Genomic DNA, 20,917 nt, shown 5'->3' with positions numbered 1-20,917 from the left:
TACTTACCCTCGTTATTCATCCAACGTGATTAAAAAAAAACAAGACTGTTGATTTGTGTTGCCACAATGCCATCTTACATTTTTACTATATATGCCATCTTACATTTTTACTATAATCTTTGATGTATTTATCCACCTTTGCCTCTGTGGCGTTAATGGTCAGCGTGTTAAGCTGCCGTACTGGAGGTCCCGGGCTTGATTCTTAGTAGGGGGGTCAAATATAATAAAAATGAGTGATTTTTTCACTCTAATATTTATTTGATGCACAGGAGTGATCACCTTGCCTTCATGTGTTAACGATCAAGATAACACTGCGTTTGATGCAGTGCCCTTTGCACCATCGGGTGCAAATGAGGCTTTGAAGAATGAAGAAGATCTACACCTAGTTATTTGGCTAATCCCTCTGACGTCACGAAAAGTCTACCCTGACAAGGTTTCTCCCTCAGGCCATTCATCTTTCTTTATCTCGGTCATCCTATCAAGCTAGCTCCGCAGGAATACCGCATCCGATGTACAATTTTTTTCTCTACATTTCATAGTACTAAATTCTCAATTTACCCCTTCGCATGTTGTTTATTTTTAGGTTCAAAGTCGTATTTATTAAAAAAAAATCTGCCTTTCATAAATTCATAAATTACTTTAAAAAAATTCAATGTTTTTGATTCACAACATTAAAATCATTCTTAATCACAATCATTACTTCTGGTTCTTCTTCTTCAAAATAACTATCATTGCTCTTGCTCTATTGCATTATGTATACTTACTGCTCTACAGTAATAAAGATCACACACGCTACGCAGTGCATAACCATGACTTATTCTAAGCGTTCATAATTCCAACAAGCTTGATCTCATTCATAATTGCGAATAAATTTGGAAGGCCGTTTGCCATGATAGGCACCTACTCCAATTTGTACTTTAGTATTTCTTAAATAAACAGATAATGTACCCCCTGTTTTTTCACTCCATTTTTTCTTTTAATGATTTTTGCTGAAGTTGACATATTCAAGATAAAAACATACAATAAAATACAAAAATGATTAAGATAAATAACGGTGTTATTTTCGACTGATATTTTTAATCACCTTTTCACCCAGATGTGAATATGTACACAAATAAAACAATTATCCAACGTGATAATATAACATAATAGGGAATCAATTTTTTTATCGTTCTATATTTCTAAGCAAAATGATCTTTTCGATGTTCCATCGTTCCACGCTATCGTACCAATAGAAGAATTCTTGTTGGATTTGTATGGGTTTATTGTGAACAACTTGTAAATAAGTTATCCGTATCTATTATAGTCGCCTGATCAGCGTTAAACGCCTATCCGTTAATAAAGTTTATTTATTTATGTAACCTGAATTATTTTTTATGTATGTATAAATATAAAATTAATATTTCAGCATTTTTGATATGCAAACAATGTAAAATTGATTCATACCAATTAGTTCCTTCATAAACATTCGATCAGCGTAAAACGCCTATCCGTTAATAAAGTTTATTTATTTATGTAACCTGTATTATTTTTTATGTATGCATAAGATATAAAATTAATATTTCAGTATTTTTTATGTGAAAACAATGTAAAATTGATTCATACGAATTAGTTCATTCATAAAAGTGAACGATACAACTAATTGAGTTCGCTACACTTGACGTTCGTTTGATTGCACTCTGTTATCTGGAGCGTATGCGAATTGGAGTGCTGTCGACTCGATGTGGTCATCATCTCTGACTATCCTGATAGCCTGGTATCCTCGTCCTGTCCCTGGTAGGTAGCTGCGGGCGCACTAATGGGATGTGGGAGGGAAACATTGTACCGAACAAATTATGTTATACTCTTCTTCAAACTGCGGAATGATGTAATGCACCGTATACTGTTAGATTATGAATGATCCTCCAACGAATATAACACGCTGAGTTAATTAGCCTATAAATGTATGGTTCGTACTTACGTCTCTTTTTTCTGTATTACATTTCAATTTATTATTTACATCTAAAAAAAACTTACTTTAAAGCATGTTATTTAATTTTGTGGTTGTCGTCTACTCGTATATATAAAAAAAATCGTTTTTTTATAACCTAAATTCATCGATTGCTTTGAAATTTTAACCCAACAGTATTAGAAATGTGTGCTTTCTATTTTATTTCTTCTTCATTTAACCAGACTGAGCTACAGCAACGTGTGGCTGGGTGCAGCTAGTATTATAATAAAACTACAACATTTTCAGTATGTCCAAATACTTGTCACAAATCCAAATACTAAATAAATGTCACAAATCTAGATTATCTCCGCTTAGGAGTTTTTTTTGAGAGTGCAAAAATTTATACTAAAACTGTGTAAGGTATTACTAACCACCAGCTTTGTGTTACATAGTTTGTAATCCAGTCATGATCTCATTTGAGCGTTTATTCGGTGCATCATTCCACATTTCATCTAACACTTATCTAATATATAACTTACAATACTGACAGCTAAATTTAATTTTATAACTTAATTGGTTGATTCCGTCATTAACTGAGAGCGTTTGTAATTGAAATTATAAGTAGAATATTCCTTATATTTATAATTTTGTCAACTCTTACCACTCAATAGGCCAGACATTCTGGCCCGTATGATTCTAGAAGGCAGCTCTGTGGGCCACAATGTCTGGCCCGGCGCAGGTACAACTTAAATCACTGATTTCTCTATCACCCAAGTATATTCTACAAAAAAATTCAGATAAATACAGTAAATCTTAATTAACTTGGTCATACGAATTGCCAGACAGAGTGTCCCAAAAATAGGGAACCAAAATATTTATTTTAATTGTAGAAAACGTCGCATTTTTTTAATCAGAGTAGCTGATCGGTTATGAGAAAAAATGGTCAGCGTGGAAAGGGTTAATGATTATTCAATATATACGAGTAAATAACCTTTTATACTTATACTAAGACTATACGATGCATATCCCTAGTATCATTTATCATATAAATTATTATTTTAGCGCTGAATACCATATGGTAATTGCGTGACAGCTCCGAAACAGACGGCACTCTATTCACTTTTCTCAACTCTCGAATAGAATATTGGATTTTTTGTATTAACCATTTCTTTGCGAACGAATAACCCGCCATCCCCAAGTTCTATAGTTGATTAGTTCGTTTTTGTTTGTATAATATTAAATTTGGATAACTTTGCCAACATATGTACCATAATTTAAAAAAAATGTTAACGATTCGAGACTAAGACGTAAATTTATTTAAAAAAATAATAGTGCGTAAATTGTAACATTATTGAAAATAGATAAGTCCAGGACAACATAAGATTCCTCTAAATTAGGACATTCGTAGTTTTCATGATTACCTATATTTTTTTACAGGATCGTTCATTAAGAAAACCTTTAGTATTTGTAAATATCGTTCTTTTAACGAAATTGTATAATCAATCACTTGAAGATAACGCTAAGTACACAAAGATGAAGATAGGTTTATCCCGTTCTTCGGCTTAAGTTGAACTTATGACCGTTTCCTCATTTCGTTGAAAAAAGGGAAATGACCCATTAGGCATCCGCCGTTAGATGCATTGGGATTCTGACCACCTGTTGGTCACATATTTTTATACAACGTTTTACGTTAGGTATCTTGTTTATAATTCGACAGCAAATGTGACACTGAATCCTATTTTTATCGTCATTGATTCACCGGGCTTGTTCGGGCTATAGTCACCAACAAACGATATGGTGTTAGTCTTTTTAGATCTACGCAAATCTACGCCAATAGCCGAAAGAAAATAATAATGTTCATATTTCGAGAATGTTTAGTTTTGTTTTGCATAAGAGGGGCACCATAAGTTAGTGATTTCTTGCAATTATTATTTTAATTGTGTTGTGAGTTGGCTCGTTCGACAGTCGTGAAATTTTACAGCTTACGTTTTACGATCTTGTAGACGAATTTTATTTGCCCGTATTCTTACATTACAAAAAACTGATTGTGCTCCTATCTATTAATGTTGGTTTCTTTTTAATTATTATACATTACTTTGACATGTTGACCTCTTTCATAGATAATTAATTTCAGTATTTTTGTTGCTGTTTTTGTGTTATTTAAAAAAGCACTTATAGTCCTAGCCATATATATTAGGCACCTCCTACAGAATGGTTTATGTCTTTAAATACTGCGATTCTTGAAATTCTTTTTTCTTTCGGATTGTATTGTATTATGATGTATTTTACCCACTACTTACTACTTGCCATCCCGACCTACGTTTAGGGGCGTGGTTTATTTAAAAAAAAAAACATTTTTTTAATTTTTTTTTAATGGTTACTTTTATATTTAAAACTTTGCTCTCCAGTCATTATAATCAGTAAATAAGTGCGATTTTTTAATACTTTTAATTTAAACCTTCATTATTTCGCAGTATTTAAAGACATAAACCAATTCTGTAGGGGGTGCCTAAAACATATGGCCAGGAATGTATGCCATCTTACTTTTACACTTTCGTCATCAGAAAAAAAAAATTACATACATTTTTTTGATAACTACATCACCGTAGTCTTGAATTTTTTTTTAGTTCTGTTTGAAAATAAAATGAATTATGGATATTTTGAGTATTTTATATATAGATGTCTTCTCATTCTGCCCCCGCTGGGATCAGTTAATCACATTCATCAAGTCCCTTGTACTGTATTACGTTATGCAATTACTATGCAGTCATATTATAACCTCATGTCATGCACTTGCAGATGTAACACATTTTAAACGACTCTTATGATACTCGACTCATGAATAATTATTTGTCGAGTACTGGATGTTTGCTTGAAGTTATCATCATTTGTTACGCGAAATATAAATATTATGTTATTTTTCTCGATGTAATAAACATTAGGTTTTTATATTTCTTTTCATTATATATTTTTGTTCGGCTTGTTCATAATCTTAAATTAAAAAATATTTTAAGACCTCCGTTACCATTACGTAGCAATAAACTCTTACAATTTTGACTTTTACAATATTTGACTTTAAAAAAAAGCATTAAATTTCCGAAAGAAGTTATAGGCAATAAATAAATATATGCTTTTACATCACTTATTCCGCAAAATATTTAAATAAAAAAAAAAACATTTTTCCTAAGTCTAGTACTAAAGTGTAGGATGTTTGTACACTTACAAAGTTCTTACTCACAAAGTACTTACTCAATGTATAGAATGAGTTCAAAAGATAAGTTTTTTTTTTAAATTTAGTATTGCAGTTTTCCTTATGTTTCATTTATTCAATTTCTTATTTTTATTTTATAAATATAAGATGAATGTTACTACAAACTTATTTTTCTTTATTTTCTATAAAGATTTCATAAGCCAAACAACTTTTAAGATTCCACGAATTGATCATTTCTCTTTTCACTAAACTAAGAGAACAAATAAAACTTATCGTCAGTCAATCTAACGGAAATTGACAATGACCAATTGGCTATCATCTGACACATATTGTTATTTTAATTTGATTCTTAGGTCCGATATTACTAAACGAATTGAATTCTGTGATCTTTTTTTCGTTTTCACCATATTGCTTGGTTTTTGTTTGTTTTCTTTTATTTATTTTAAACATAATACATACATAAGTCACATAAGTATACACTATTCCGGTTGAGTAATCTCCATTGCTCATTTTGGAACATGGGATTAAGATTAACAAGACTGAAAAACAAATAAGAAGGTAATAAATTAGAAAACACAGGGCAAATTTTAAAATATAAAGCAGTAAAAGGTATAGTAAATAGGCATATAAAGAAACTTAAGGTAAGAAGCATGTTTAAATGGAAAAACACTTTTTTTGGTATTGACTTTTGAATTTTAAAGCTCCGCATTCGTACCTAGTACTAGCACTGTTGTGTTGCTCTTCGTATGTAATTTATTGGCCATGTTTTATTCTTTAGATGTCGAGCACATAGCGTGTCAGTGGTCCGTTTTACAAAGCCTATAGTACAGAGCTGGAAAGTTACCCAGTCTCGTATCTTGTTCAATAACAAACACCCTTTCATTCCTGAACAGTGATTCCTTTCTAACTCGTAGCTTTCGCGCAGCACACAAACATGTACATTGTTGATTTCGTTTTATAATATACAATACATCTATTGGCCTTATTAAATGATCACCGTTGCTTTCTTTGACCGGTCTTCCTCGTTAATAATAACAATATTATTAATTGAATCTAATTAAGGATTTAATCTTCTATTATGACGGAAGATGCGGGAACTGAAATTATACAGTGAATGTAAACAGCGCTGTCAGTACATAATGTATTTTTTTTGACATCTCAACATAGATGAAGGAGATTATGGAAGTCTGGGCATTTACAGGGCTTACGACCAATTGGTGACTGTTACACGTATGTAAAGTGGTACCAAGCCTATGACGGTCGTAAACCCTGTAAACGACCAGACTTCCATGTTATTCTTCAACTATGTTGAGATGTCAAAATATAAATTTTAATTGTAGATACTCCAGATTTGTATTTGGACAAATTTAAAATGTTGTACATAATGTGATAGTTTTATATTATCCTTATATTTTAGGGCACGAGTGTGGTACATACTTTTATCGTGTGTTGGTTAATTTACATATTTCACCTGTCCGTGTGTACCTACGCATATTTCCTGTTTCGTTGTAATTAGTGGATATCTATTGTTGTGGTTTTTATTATATCGTTCGCTGTTAGCGCGTGTCTCCGGCGCGGCGCGGCGGCGAAACCGAGTCATCTCGGCTAGTGGTCAGCGGCTACCTCTGTCATTTTTGTATCTTTACCTTTGTGTTTGTAAAGAAATTTGATTAATTCTACGTTTTTGTGGAGCTTAGAGTTTTATTATCCGCAATGCCCGCGGAGCGAGGCTCTCGCGCCTGCGCCCTCCTGGCCCCGCTGCCCCCCGTGGCCCGCGCGACCCGCAGTCCGCCGCCGGTCCTCACACGGGACGCACGCCCGCGCTCGACGGACCAAACACGCCCGGCCATCAAACCAGGAAGCCTCATCTTCCGCTCGTCATCATAATCTTCTAACAAGTGCATCGGGTGTCGAACCCTCCCGCGCCGGCTGTCCAGTGAGACTAATAAGTCGCACTACGGGGAAAGGGGAGAAGAAAACCATATCGGCGAGCTTTCGGGCTCTAAACATTGCGTGCAGATTGTGGCGCTCTGAGCTTTAAGCCAGAGAAACGAAAGTGCTTACTGAAAACGGTTCTAGTGTTTAATTAGTGGTTGATCGGAAGAACCTCCGTTTAGTGAATGTTCCTCTGACTTAGTTTGTTGGAGTGATTGTATGCTTTTCCAGGACTCGCTTTGCAATCGAAAGGTATGATGACGTTCAATATTGGACACAAATTCAAACTCTTTTATTAGATGAATTTTAAGATTTAATTTACACTTGTCATTTAAATCCGTTTGCGCCGGATAATAATCTTTTACGCGCGGATTTGTGTTATAAATAGATAAGATGATCTCATGGCAGATTATTGATTAAGAAGAACATTTTATATTCCTTATTCCTATCTCCTAGGTTGGACCAGAATAGCACGTAGCTACACTTTTTATTTCCGCGATTTAATTAAGAAAATCTTTCAAGGCACATACTGGAAGGAATAGCTTATTTTTATATGAATATCCTTGAATATCGTTCGCTTCCAGTCGTATACAATTAGAAAATGAAATGGATTCCTTCCCCAATACTATATTCCTGGTACCAGCCTCCCAGAATCCGAATCCAATAATTGTGCGATGGGGAGTGGAGCACTTGAGAGATTGGGACAACACACTTTGATTTATAACGATGTTACCCCCTCCCTAATCTCGATATCTCAAGAGGGGAAACTTGTAGGATGAGTTTCAATGTAAATGTTGATTTTATTCATTCATTTTTGCGTATTCTACAAATACGTTCCTTTGATACAAATTCTGTCGTAACTAAAAATCAGAATGGCAGAAATGACAAACCGTGGAAGGGAACGAAAAAAGATAAACGTGAGGATGGACGTCCTGAATGGGTAAGATAAATAATGGTTCTGTGCTTTGTCAAGACGTAGCGTGACATTCAACGAAGCACGTAATTCGAAGTTATGTTTTTCTTCTAGATTCTTTAGACTTACTTTGGTAAGAAATTTGGATTGAAACTTGTCTTGTGATAAAATGATTAACTCAAACGATTTTTTAAAAATATGTTGACATCAGAGTTTAATACACGTAGACAGTTTTTACCCTTTTTTTATGTCAAACTCAATATGTTTCAAAATACGTTTTCGTAGTCTCGTTTAAACGAACCTCGTACGATCTCAATAATTTTTTTTTATTGTATATTACGAGACATTCGTAAAATTTACGACAGGCATCCAATTTGTGGGGAGCACTCAGGCAACACATGTAAAGATATAGTGACAGCTAGCATGCATCTTAAATTTTTACCAATATTTTTTCATATTTTAAATAACGTTCTATAAAAAACGTGTTGCTCTGTTTAAAATATTTTTAGCAAACGTTTTTGGTATATTGTGAGTTTTCTAAATTTTACGATGTTAATTATTAAGGCACATTGAAGCAAATCCCGTCACCGAGGGTTAAGAATATGATAAAGTTGTATAAATCGAATTAAATGATTATTAATCTCGTCTTTTGTACACCGCGTATCATTAATTATCTAATATTTCGTAACAATTGAATAATTTCTTCATAAATTTCCACTGATGTTTTCATTGTTGTTGGAGCATGATGTTTTACAAATAATACCTTTTCTGTTAAGTTTACTAACGCGAAGTAATGTCACCAATTATTCGTGATGCTTGGCCATTTTCTTAGGTTCGTTCAACATCGGTACGTCCTTTATTTTGGTCGACTTGATAAACGCTATAATCTTTATTTACTTGTTCTCAGATTCGAGCAAATGATTGCACAATCGCGAAATTTTTAATATTACTTTGAGTGATGAAAATAATGTAATTTTGTTTGACGATTCTCTGTCGCCGATAACAAGCGCGTTCTGTTTTAGTTGTGACATCATGCCGCGACAATATTCTCACACATGTCGTGATAATGGATATATTTTTAGAATGCGTTTGTCAGGCTCCGCTGAGTTTACCGCTTAACTAGATATACCTGAGATCATTCCGCGTGATGGCAAGACGATAATATTGTCACTACCAGTTAGCGCGATTGGACTATTATTACAAACGTCTAAATAGATCGCTGAGAAATAGGTCAGATCTAATAGTTCGCTGTGAAAAGCCGTGAATTATTGTTCAAAATTTTCCTGCATGAAGTGACTGCCATTGTTTTATTTGGTCCTCACCGTGCTAAAATCGCGAATAATGCTAGTTTTATTTTTATAAAATGTCTTATTTATTTTAGACTTTGTTTCAAATGTTTGTTCCACAACACAATGACCTCAATAATTTACACAGGTCATACATTCTTACGTGTCAGAATTAACCCTTAGAATGACGAATATTGGCTTTTCTTATTTTTGCGTGGTATTTTTGGAAATATTTGGTATTTTATGTAGTGAAAATTTAAATATTATTAAGGTTTACAATAAATTATTAAATCTCATCTAGATACGGCGTTGGTATGGTCAAATATGATCACGTATCGCTGGATAAATAATAAATTTGTAAAAAAAAATTAAATAAATATTTCCATTAATTAATTCAGCAGTCGCTCTCTAGTAATTAATATCTATCAATATCCTGCTTTCGTTTTTTAAAGCTAACTTGCATCAGTGAAAAAAGCTCAGTTCCGACGTATATCGGAAGATGCAATATGATTCTAAGGCCGTATAGTTGTGTTTGGATGTAATTATAATGCAAATTAATGGTCAAATTCTAGTTACTAATAAGACATTTGAAACTGCTCGAGCTACATAAAAGCTGTTTACTCGTCTTACGTTTCGATCAGTTATACCATGGGTAAAATGATCTTTCCAGCTCGCAACCAGCGCATTGATGTATAATTAAAAAATCAACATCAATCTCAGATCAAAAGTAAGAAGAAACGAGAATATCCGTAAATATTGACGTTTCTTTGCGGATATTGTAGTGCAAGCAATCATCGTGTTGTTTTTTTCTTCATACCAAGTCATGTTTAGTAAATAACAACTTTTACCGACGATTGAGAACTTGTTGCAATTTCTACAATCGTAAATTTCTGTTCATGTACAATCACATTTCTATAAATAGTTACTTGCCTAAGTACTCTTTCTGTATTTGGTTTGAAAAACGACCTCACTATTTCTTCTCAATTCCTTATTTACGCTAGTATATATGTTATAAAACTCAATTCTTTGTAATGAAACTTAATTGTATAGTTTGTGCTAGTAATTCCATACGTCGTAAAATGAGTGACATTGATGCATTGTGAAAGAAATAAGTATGTAGGTCCATAACAGATTATATATACACAATCTGGTTGCTATTACCGCGCTATATATTTATAAAAATCAAAAAATAATTGCATGTCAAGTTTCGTAGTAGAAGAGATTATATAATTTTCTCACCACATAAAAAAAACAGTTGGACTGGAATTCCAACTATGTTTAACTACCCTTTTTGTAAAAACATAGAACGGGAATGAAGGTGTTAATTTTCAACATTTTTAGTGTGTCCAAATACTAGTTGACAAATCTGGATTATCTTCAATTAGGAGTTATTTGTTACATATTTTTTTTACATCTCAACATAGATAAAGAAGAATATAGAAGAAAGTAAAAAAATAATGTAAAATATATAAGTTTATAGTTAAAAGGAATGTTGGTCACTTCATGTCGATAAAAAAATGAAAAGAAAATTATTGTAGTTCTTGCAGACTTTTTTACAGGTAGCTTTGTTATTTTTGCCTAAAACGCTTTTTCCTACCTTTGCCGACAATGCGACGGACTACCGTATAAATGTCCCATTAATGAGTCGGTGATTATTTAACTTACAGCAGGTAGTTAGGCAAAAAAGATCTTAAACGGGTTGGCGTGTCCAAAATGACATGCAGTTAAATAAAACGTTTTCAAAGCCCGCTGGCTATTATCAACAAAAATTTAATTTTATTGTAAATGAAACATCATTTTTACGTCACTCATTCTTGCGCATCAGTGAGATTAGAAGCGGTGCGAACATTGATTTTTCTTGTCAGGCGCATGGTGTAGCTTTAATTTGCTCATTCAACGCAACGTGGGACAACGATATTTTATTTTATTGGAAGGAAGAACAGCAGTTACAATATATGATAAATAAGAAGACAGGAGTTCCAATTACAGTTCTTCACAACTGTGCATAAAAAAGTATATATAAAAGAAGAGACATGAGACAAGGATGGGATAAAGAGAAAAGGAGATGGCAGTGATAGGAAAAGAAGAAAAGGAAAGGACAGGGAATAGAATTACCTTTTTAGGTTTATAAGATTTCGAACAATTTAGCTTTAAAGTTTGAAAAATTGGAATAGAATTGGAATAGAATATATAATTCAATTATAGAATATATAATTCAAAGATATAATTCATTAATTGGATAAAATTTAAAAAAATCAGAAAGTGAAAAATAGTAGTTTTATCCTTATCTGCATGTTTCTTTTAATTTCATTTTAATGACTTATGATTCTCACAATGTTTCTAAACGATTATCCTCAATATTTAAGTTTTGTACTGACATTTCTCGGTGGAACTGCATTTTATACAACAAAACATCTCTATAGTTTTTCCACTCTTATTTCATTTTCAGTGACCGGGTTTCGTCTTGATCAACTGGTGTGGGGCAAAACAAAATTCTATGTTATATATAAAACAAGGCAGTGATTGAAATCCATGACTTCATATAATTTTTCTGAATAAAATAATTTTATTTGAACGAATTTAAGCAGTGTATTATAACTATAATTACATATAAAATGTAGTAAGGGTTTGAAGCTGGATTTTACACAAATTTTATTTTAGGAATGGATTTTTGCAGCTATATTTAAATATCTTCAAATTGAGATTTGTACACACGTTTTGTACACATAATTCGTTCAAGAGCAAACTAGATGAATCCAGTATTTGTATTTTTAAAAATAGTATGATTTCCACTAACGCGTGATTCTTTAAATCGAGTACAGATATAGTATGAGGAAAAATATATAAATCAGAAAAAAAACATCTTTTGGCAGTTCATCCAGTGAACACACACAAGTGTGTGGGCTCGTTGGCAGAGTTCAAACTTCGTACACGCTGCTACTGCATCCCAACCGGATGTTCTTTTTTACGCCATGTGTGCTTTCATCATGTCTCTATGTGTGCATGTACATATTTACTCTGAGATGAATCTGAAAAATACTAGCGGATCTGCTGTTTACAGTTCTGTGGGAGGAGTTGTGTGTGTCAACTACCAACTACCAACCATCAACTGACAACCTTCAACCGAGGAAGTGAATCTTGCGGCTTGTTAGTGTCAAATATGAGACGGTGGGTGACAATGTCGGTTTGAATCAATCATTTCTCAGACGATTATTGTAAGAGACATATATTATGTCTAATCGTGATTTCGTCTTTTTTTCTTCAGAAACCTGCATCAATTTAAAAACCTTTAAAAAATACTTCTTAGACATAAGAACGTTATTTATTTCATAAAATGTTTAATCTGTTATGGTGAAATCTGTTTTCTATTGATTTTTACTATTTTGTATATTTATTATTCACATTTCCCTTGAATTTCGTCGATTTACGATTTTTTTAGTTTTCGATTATAATCATTGTCAGGATATAAGCATTTTATTTTTATTTTATTTTAGTTGTAAATTTTACAGAATAGTAACATTAATTAAGTCATTCACATAAATGAGTTACACAAAGTACTTGTACTATTATAGTTACAAAATACAACACTTGTTAATTTGTGAAAAATAGCCGAAAGATATTTCACAAATGATAGTTTTTTTTTGCATTTACACAGTATTCGTTTAAATTTGTATTAGCTACGCACAGAGGTGATGTTATTTTGGAGATTAAAAAAAATCAAGTAGAATTTGTGAATTTTATAGAAAAACTAAGTTCTCTATTTTTTCTTATATTTTTATTTAGTTTCTTATATAAAATAATCATTTACACTTGACTCACACATTTTATCCTGTTTTGTTTTTAATATATCTTTCGTAACATTAGCTACAACAACGATTCAAATATCGCCATAAAACAATCGTAGTTAATACGAAAACGTTAATTTGACGACGTGTTAACATACTGTATCGAAATAGCCCCTCCCATTTTGCGCTATAATGAGTTTTTAACAGTCGTCTGACATAATAACAAATAATTATTTTCGCATATTCCATTTGAATACGTCACATCTCCGATTGATGCGGATAACCCATCTTGTAATTGCGAGTTGGATACAGTCATCAGCAGTCATCCCAGTTGATTGTTCTTCCGTCCTTCAGCGGGACGCGCCAGCCTTTATGACAATATTGATTATACAACTGAAAGCGCCGTACCAGCGTTGAACAATATTAACTCGTGATCGCGCATTATAGCATAGGATGTGGGATGACCTTAATATGGACGAGTAGGGTTCGGCCAGATGAATTTATCGTCACATAACACGCGCCCTTTCTGAAGCCCATCGAGCCACAATCGGTAGGCACCTAAAACTGCTCCAATTACCTTCTTATTCGGTTTAGCTGTCAGATTAGCAGCAAAACCAGAATTATGTTTCTGCTTATAAATAGCTTCTTTTCATAATTTTGATGCATGTGTAATATGGCCAACGTGACCTATGCACACGTATACCACATGTGCCATATTGAGTTTGCTTCAACGGTATGTCAGAAATTATTTGGTTTTGGAAAGATTAGTCAAGTATTGTGACTTTGCAAATAAAATAAAATAATAAACAAATAAGCTACTTATTGTATTATTTATATAATAATTTATTACAAATTTAACAGGTAGAGGAGGTTTGCCCAAAGTCAAGTATTTGAAGAATTTAAATAAGTGGGCGAAACAAACGTTTTAGTGACATAATTCTTGTTAAACATTTAACAAAGAATCCAATAAATATCATGCACTTACGTGCCTACAACGTATGCATACACTTACAAATACAATGTACAATGTAATATTATTTTATCCATGTGCGTGATGCTTCAGTATATGTTTGTAAGGAAATTGTATAAACCAGCAATCCCCAATGTTACCGATAGCACACCTGTAAATACAACAGTCAGAAACACATGTCACCTGGCCAAATTTTGTTTCAGTTATTTTATTTTTTTAATATCTATTTATAGGTAGTATATTTCTAAACGAGAGTGTAGAACTAAGACGTTAATCGGAATGTAGTTTTTTTTCAAAGTCAACGTTGTTTATTTTACGTTTCTCCACGAAATTCCATTGTGATTATACAAATTTGTATAAACAGTAAAATGCATAGTTACATTTTTAAGGTTAGGCTAAGATTTGAACGTACTATTTGTATGCCGTTGATCTGTAAAAAAAATAAATATAACGAACATTTTTCAATAAGTTCAATAAAAAGACTTTAAAAAGACTGTTATTGTACTTATTTAATAAGATTTAGAGTACTTTTATTCAATAAGAACGTTAAAAGTACGGTGAATTTTATAAAATAAACTAACTAAAAACTAACTAACCATCACGCCGCTTCCCCGCAGGGGTAGGCAGAGAGAATAGAGCGCCACACCACTCTGTCCTTGCAAACATTCTTCGCCTCTTCCACGTTCATGCATCTCCTCATACATACCCGCCGATTGTTACGACTCCTAACCTGACCACTTTCAAGTATTTGGCATACCTGATCGTGCCATGTTTTTCTCGGTCTTCCTCTGCTTCTTTTCCCGCTAACAGTCGCCTCATAAATTTGTTTTACCGTTCTTTCCTCACTCATTCGTTCTACATGTCCAAACCATCTCAACACACCTTTCTTAATTTTATCGATAATGCTTATCTCAGCTTTGCATTCTTTCCTTATTTCACTATTCGCACATCTATCATACATCGTTTTGTTACACATTCTTCTGAGAGATCGCATTTCGACTGCATTCAGTCTACTTTCATCCTTCTTTTGCCAGCTCCATGTTTCACTTCCATACATTAGAGTTGGAACCAGGACTCCGTTGTGCACTGCCAGTTTAGCTTCCGCTGATAGGTTTTTATTTGCTATAACTGATTTCAGTGCACCGTTCACTTTGTTCCCAGCATTCACTCTCCTTTCTATATCTTTGTCAATCTTTCCATCCCTAGAAAACATACTACCCAAATACACGAAATCATCTACCTGTTCCAAAATCTCTCCGTTTACCAATATTTCACATTCAGATCTGCATTCTTCTCTTTCAAAAACCATAATCTTAGATTTGCTAACATTCATCAATAAGTCACTTTCCTTGCACACATTATACACTTTTGTCACCAACGCCTGCAGGTCTTCTCTGCTATCGGCAAGAAGAACAGCATCGTCAGCATACAAAAGGCAACAGACAGTCAAATTATTCATTCTGGCTCCAACATTTAAATCTTTCAGTTCTTTCATGCAATTATCCATGTATAGGTTAAACAGCCACGGTGACATTACACATCCCTGCTTAACACCTTTAGAGATGCTAAGCCAGGATGAAAATGAACCACTTACCCTTATGCATGCAGTGCTATCCTCGTACAAGGATGCTATGCCTTGGATAAGTTTACTGCTTACCCCATACTCAGATAACACCTTCCATAGCTTCGTTCTATCAACTCGGTCATACGCTTTCTGCAAATCCACAAAAGCACAGAAAAGCTTTTGGTTTTTGGCCAAAAACTTTTCAGTGATGTTGCGCAAGGCAAAAATTTGATCCGTACATCCTCTCCCATTCATAAATCCACTCTGGACATCCCACACTTTGTCCTTTGTTATGGTTCTCACTCTTTCAATAAGGATTCGACCATACATCTTGCCAACAGCACTCAATAGACTGATTGCTCTATAGTTCCCACATTCCACCCTAGAACCTTTACCCTTGTAGAGAGGCATTATAACTGCCCTTCTCCAATCCACCGGAGTATAACTCTCCTCCAGACAACGGTTAAAGAGCCTATGCAACCATGTGAGAACTATTTCGCCACCATTCTTGACGTATTCTGCGGCAAAATTGTCGAATCCTAGAGCCTTTCCATTTTTCAAAGACTTAGTGGCATTCTTAATTTCTTCCATACTTATCTCTCTTGAAACATCATTCACACGTATTCGGGGAAATGTACTTACGTCACTAACGTTATTAATCGTATGTGTTTCATACACCTCCTCGAAATACTCTTTCCATCTCTCTTTTATATCTTTTTCATTCGTCACCATTTTTCCGTCTTTCGCTGCAATCGATTTCGTACATACATTCAAGCTTAGACTTCGGGAGTTTTTGACTTCTTTCCAGAAAATTTTTATATTTTCTATAAAATAAGTACAACATAAGTATTTTAAGAGTGATGAACATTAATTTAAAGATTAAATTATGCCTTTTTGGCATACATTCAATTGATAGCACCATTTTTATACCTTATATTATACCTTCATGTCGGGTGCTTGATCTCTAGAAAAAAATATTTATCGCCATACAAAACGCCCAATTATTCTCATTCGGTGTATTCCGATGTTACCTACTTTATAATTTTACGACTTATTATTTGGGTTGTCAAAGTGTCCAGAGGATAAGAATCGTTACCGAAATTCGAATATTAATTTATGAACCTATTGTATTTTCGAATGCTTTCCGTTATTCGATGCATTGTTCTCCAAAGACCTCTTGCCAGTTTGGAATTTTAGAAGTAGCTAGGTAGTAAGTAAGTAGTAACTAGGAAATAAAATTTAACTGAACTGCCATTCCAAAAGGTTCTGAGAAAATAACACTTCTTCGGGATATTGTTTTTGTACTGAAAAAAGATACAGAAATCGTTTCTGAAATAGAAACGCATCCGTATTAATTATACCTATTTGGTTTTAGTCAAGATTTGGTACGATTTTTATTCTAACACCACGATTTTTAATCACAAAAAAACAAATTAGTGCTGTATAAATAATCCAAAGTTTTCATATGTTTTAAACAACTTATTGACAAAATTAAAACGTTTCCGTCTAAAACAACATGAGATTACCGAACACAATCGTAAAACATATGTTTGCCAAACGAAACTTGCTTACGCCATTTTTTATCGAAATTTTCAACGCTAATATATCCTTGATTTATTATTATTTACACAATTTTAGCCCTAGATTATTGAATGTTGTTACTAAACATTCGTAAAAAATACGATATAGAAATAAAAGGGGAATACATAACATACTTTTTTTAGAAGTAATGGTAACATTGGGGATCACGTAATAAAATTAAAAATAAAAGTACATTAGGAAGGCAATGTGAAGCAGGGGGCGCGGAACGACGCGAACATTTTTTTTTTCAGGAATCGTCATTTTGTCGTCGTAATTTTTACGGTAGTTAAGTATTCTAGGGTTAATAACCCAAAAGTTATCAGTGGACACTTTTCGCAATTACGAATTAAAACAGTTTAAAATTACTTTTTCTAAGAAGCCTATGCTGCATACAGTATGAATGTAAATAATTTTGTTAACTGATTCTAAGTCCAGTAAAAAAAGGTAAATTGTCCTGATGAGAGCGTCTAATGTTTTTTCTCGCTCCAGTTCCAAACCCGAGCGACGAGGAATAAGAAAGTAGAATGCTTCCATTATGCATGAGACACAAAACGACAAAACAATGTGTCCGGCTGGACCGATGAGGAGGAGGAAGGGGGGAGGGCCCTTCTATCAGGGTTATTTCTGCCTCAAACGACGTCCACGAAATAAAACATCGGCCGCGAACAGTCACGGTTCGCTTACCATCTGCACGCACACCAATTTCTAGTGGTTTCTTTTTCATTTATTTTTATGGTCTTGTGGCATTTTAGACTGGAGAAGTGTACCTACACATCCAGTGGCGTCTGTAAAGTTTCATGCTTTATGAATGCTGTGGCAGACGATTGCTCCTCGACCGATCATGAATTTCGTCGGGTACAGGTATAAAAAAAATCTTATTGACCGTTTACGGAGTTAGTGTACGCCGAAGGCAGAAACAGTCGTTAGATTTTCTTTTCGTCTCGCCAGTAGCGATGTTTTGAGGAGTAAAAACGCTTGTGAAATATCTGATTAGCAACCGAAGCTATCTGAAATTGAAACTGAGTTATCTGAAAGTTAGCTGCACATTCACATATGTTTCGAGGGCCTCGGTATTTCCTTTGTGTATTGGTTAGAAATAATTATTATTGTGTCTGTTCTAAAAGCTAATTGTTTGTGTTGCTTCGTTTTTCCACTTTCAAGGCAAAAACAGCGATGACTTATCGCGGAATGCCCCATTTGCTATAATCACAGATAAAATTACTACATCGTTAATTAGCAGGATAAGTACTTTAAAATAATGGTATATTTTGAGTCATACCTGTGCATACAATGCTCTAGCGTCATTTACATTTTTAATTCGATATTGATATCGGTCTCCATCTTATCAACAAATAAAAGCCGACTGTTGCGTTATTCAATGTTATCATTTTCTCGGAAAAATTAGTATTTATAAACAGTTATTGTTTCTCAGAAATTGCTTTCTACATACTTGGGTATTAATTATTATAAAGTATGTACATGAATCCAGAGATTATTTATCAAGTGTTAATTTATTATCATTATACACGAAAAAATGCTAATTGTTAGCTATTTTGGCTAACTATATTAGTTATTTCAAAGCCGTATATCTCACACCATATTTCTACCATTATTAAATCCTCGTTACCATTGTTTTGGACGCACTATTTTCGTTAGCCGAGCGAGATGATTGATCTCTAATACTCCACCATTCTCTCCCATTACCATCTCCTGTTGTTTTTTGTTCTTCTTTGGTACAAACCGGTTAGTGGAGTTCGTCTCGCTGCCAATTAAATGGGATGACTGCACCATTGTTGAGCGCCATGACTTGGTCCAGAGCTCACTTTGTAAGCCAGATGGCCTGTGTCAGCTATTACTGTTCGATCTTCCCCTGTCTGTACCATTATCAACAGACTTATTTTCAGCTGGGACGTGTGGAAGAGGCGACATAAACATAAACTTACCAATGATATTATGTACAATACATTAGTTGCTTGTTTATCGTGTAGCTCTCGTACAGTTATTTAGTATGTGTATTTACGCTCGTGTGTTGGGGTTATACTTGACCCGAAAGCTGTTTATTATTCCACTCGAGGGTATCCCGTTGGAATTCGACTAGAATTCTTTCCCGATGCACTTTGTGTTTTTGTACTTGTATAATGAGGGGCAAAAATACATTGCCAGAACTCTTCGAATCGTCTTCTAAGAATGTTCATCGTTCCGCAATCCACATGTACTACGTTTATTATTCAAGATTTCTTTTCTGATGTGATAATACATAATAGTATATTGTGTAAGTTGATTACACATTTCATTTAATGGCTAATTGTATTTTTTTTTTCAATAAATATATATAAGGCTTAGAGCTTAGAGCGGCATTAGGCACAAAATTTAAAAACGAAAATATATTTTCTTTAACTTTATAAAATTAAACAACTTTGTTTTAACCACTTTTTTATTATTAGTACACTTTAACTTACTAGAACTTAAATTGAAACTTCAACAATTTGGTAAGGGAATGTAATTAATTATGAGTATTTTCATGTTTTTAATGTTTTAGAATTTAATAAACCCTGATGATGACAAGGTTCTTGTCGAAACCGGTAGGTTAAAGTGTACTATAGTAAAAAAATGGTTAGAACAAAGTTGATTAATTTTATAAAGTTTATAAAATGTGCCACAAAGTATCTGCGAAAAACATTCAAGAAATATATTTTCTTGTTTGACTGTCCCTTCATACTGCCATACTGCTTGACCCGATTTGAATTGAATTACATATGCAATATTGTTTGTTTATTCTTGTAAGCTCTTTTTTTCTTCAAATTTTCAATTTTTAACTATCCTCGTTGTCTTCGTTTGAATTTTCATCGAACGATTCTAATTTTCGTTCTTTCGTGCACCATTTTAGTGTGAATTCATTTCTCCATCGAACTTGTTTACGTTCGTAATAGTCGGTATACATTACACGATGAATGATGGACATGGGCAGTGAGATCATCGCGGTGCTGTAATCGTCTGAGCTGGCTATAGCAAAACTATATGTGTGTGTGGTATCCGTATACTGAATGATATAGGCACGCATACAACTGCGTAGAGTATCGTGTGTGTTATAAATTCGCCATGCATGCAGACAGAACGCTCTAAAAACTGGACCATGTCGCGGGAAATAGGTAGCCAAATGTTAGTCCCGATAATTTTGGAGGGAGCGCGTTATTTTTTAGTACAACATTCCTTCTTATCGTTTGTGCTTTGACAATAGGAATTAAGTAGCTGTTTGCCGTCCAAACACAACAGTGTAAATTACCTTTTGTTTATTTATTTTTTGTTATTTAGGAGTGGTACCCGTTGGTATTGTGAGACGTGGCCGATTGGTATTAGTAAAAGGCGTCAACCATTTCTCCAAATCGATAGCTTTACTTTATAAAGGAAGACGTACAACTAATATTTAGCTTGTTTTATAGTTTTAACATTGATTGCTTATTTCTATAGGTATCGATATTTCATTTCACCATCCTTAATTACCGCATTTCACCATCCTTAATTTAAATCAGTGATTCCCAAAGTGGCCTATATCGACCCCCAGAGGTCTACGACTTGCAAGGGGTCTGTCTATATCAACGATTTTTTAAAAATGATCCAGCTGTATGTATATTTTTTTAATGCCTTTATTTCGAGTTACATTAAATGTAATGAAAACTGAGATTACATTATCGATAAAATTCAGATAGGTGTGTTGATATGGTTTGGGCATGAGGGATAGAAC

The 20,917-nt window shown here is 33.7% G+C and overlaps 1 protein-coding gene across 5 annotated transcripts in view; it reads left to right on the top strand.

Annotated features, from left to right (window-relative positions):
• LOC148310441 (spectrin beta chain-like) overlaps positions 1–20,917 on the top strand; it is a 118,965-nt gene that overhangs the window by 26,311 nt on the left and 71,737 nt on the right. For 2 of the 5 annotated variants that reach the window (XM_088258422.1, XM_088258413.1), the window contains exon 1: positions 6,927–7,328. The exons of the other annotated variants lie outside the window; for them this stretch is intronic. The gene's annotated coding sequence lies outside the window, so the exon portion shown is untranslated. Of the gene's footprint in view, positions 1–6,926; positions 7,329–20,917 lie in introns of those variants that run through there. 5 annotated transcript variants of the gene reach the window in all.

This window comes from Brachycentrus maculatus, unplaced genomic scaffold, assembly GCF_059751285.1.
Source record: "Brachycentrus maculatus isolate JH-2025_06_01 unplaced genomic scaffold, ASM5975128v1 h1tg000095l, whole genome shotgun sequence".
Lineage (NCBI taxonomy): Eukaryota > Metazoa > Arthropoda > Insecta > Trichoptera > Brachycentridae > Brachycentrus > Brachycentrus maculatus.
This window is presented reverse-complemented; position numbering and strand designations above follow the sequence as displayed.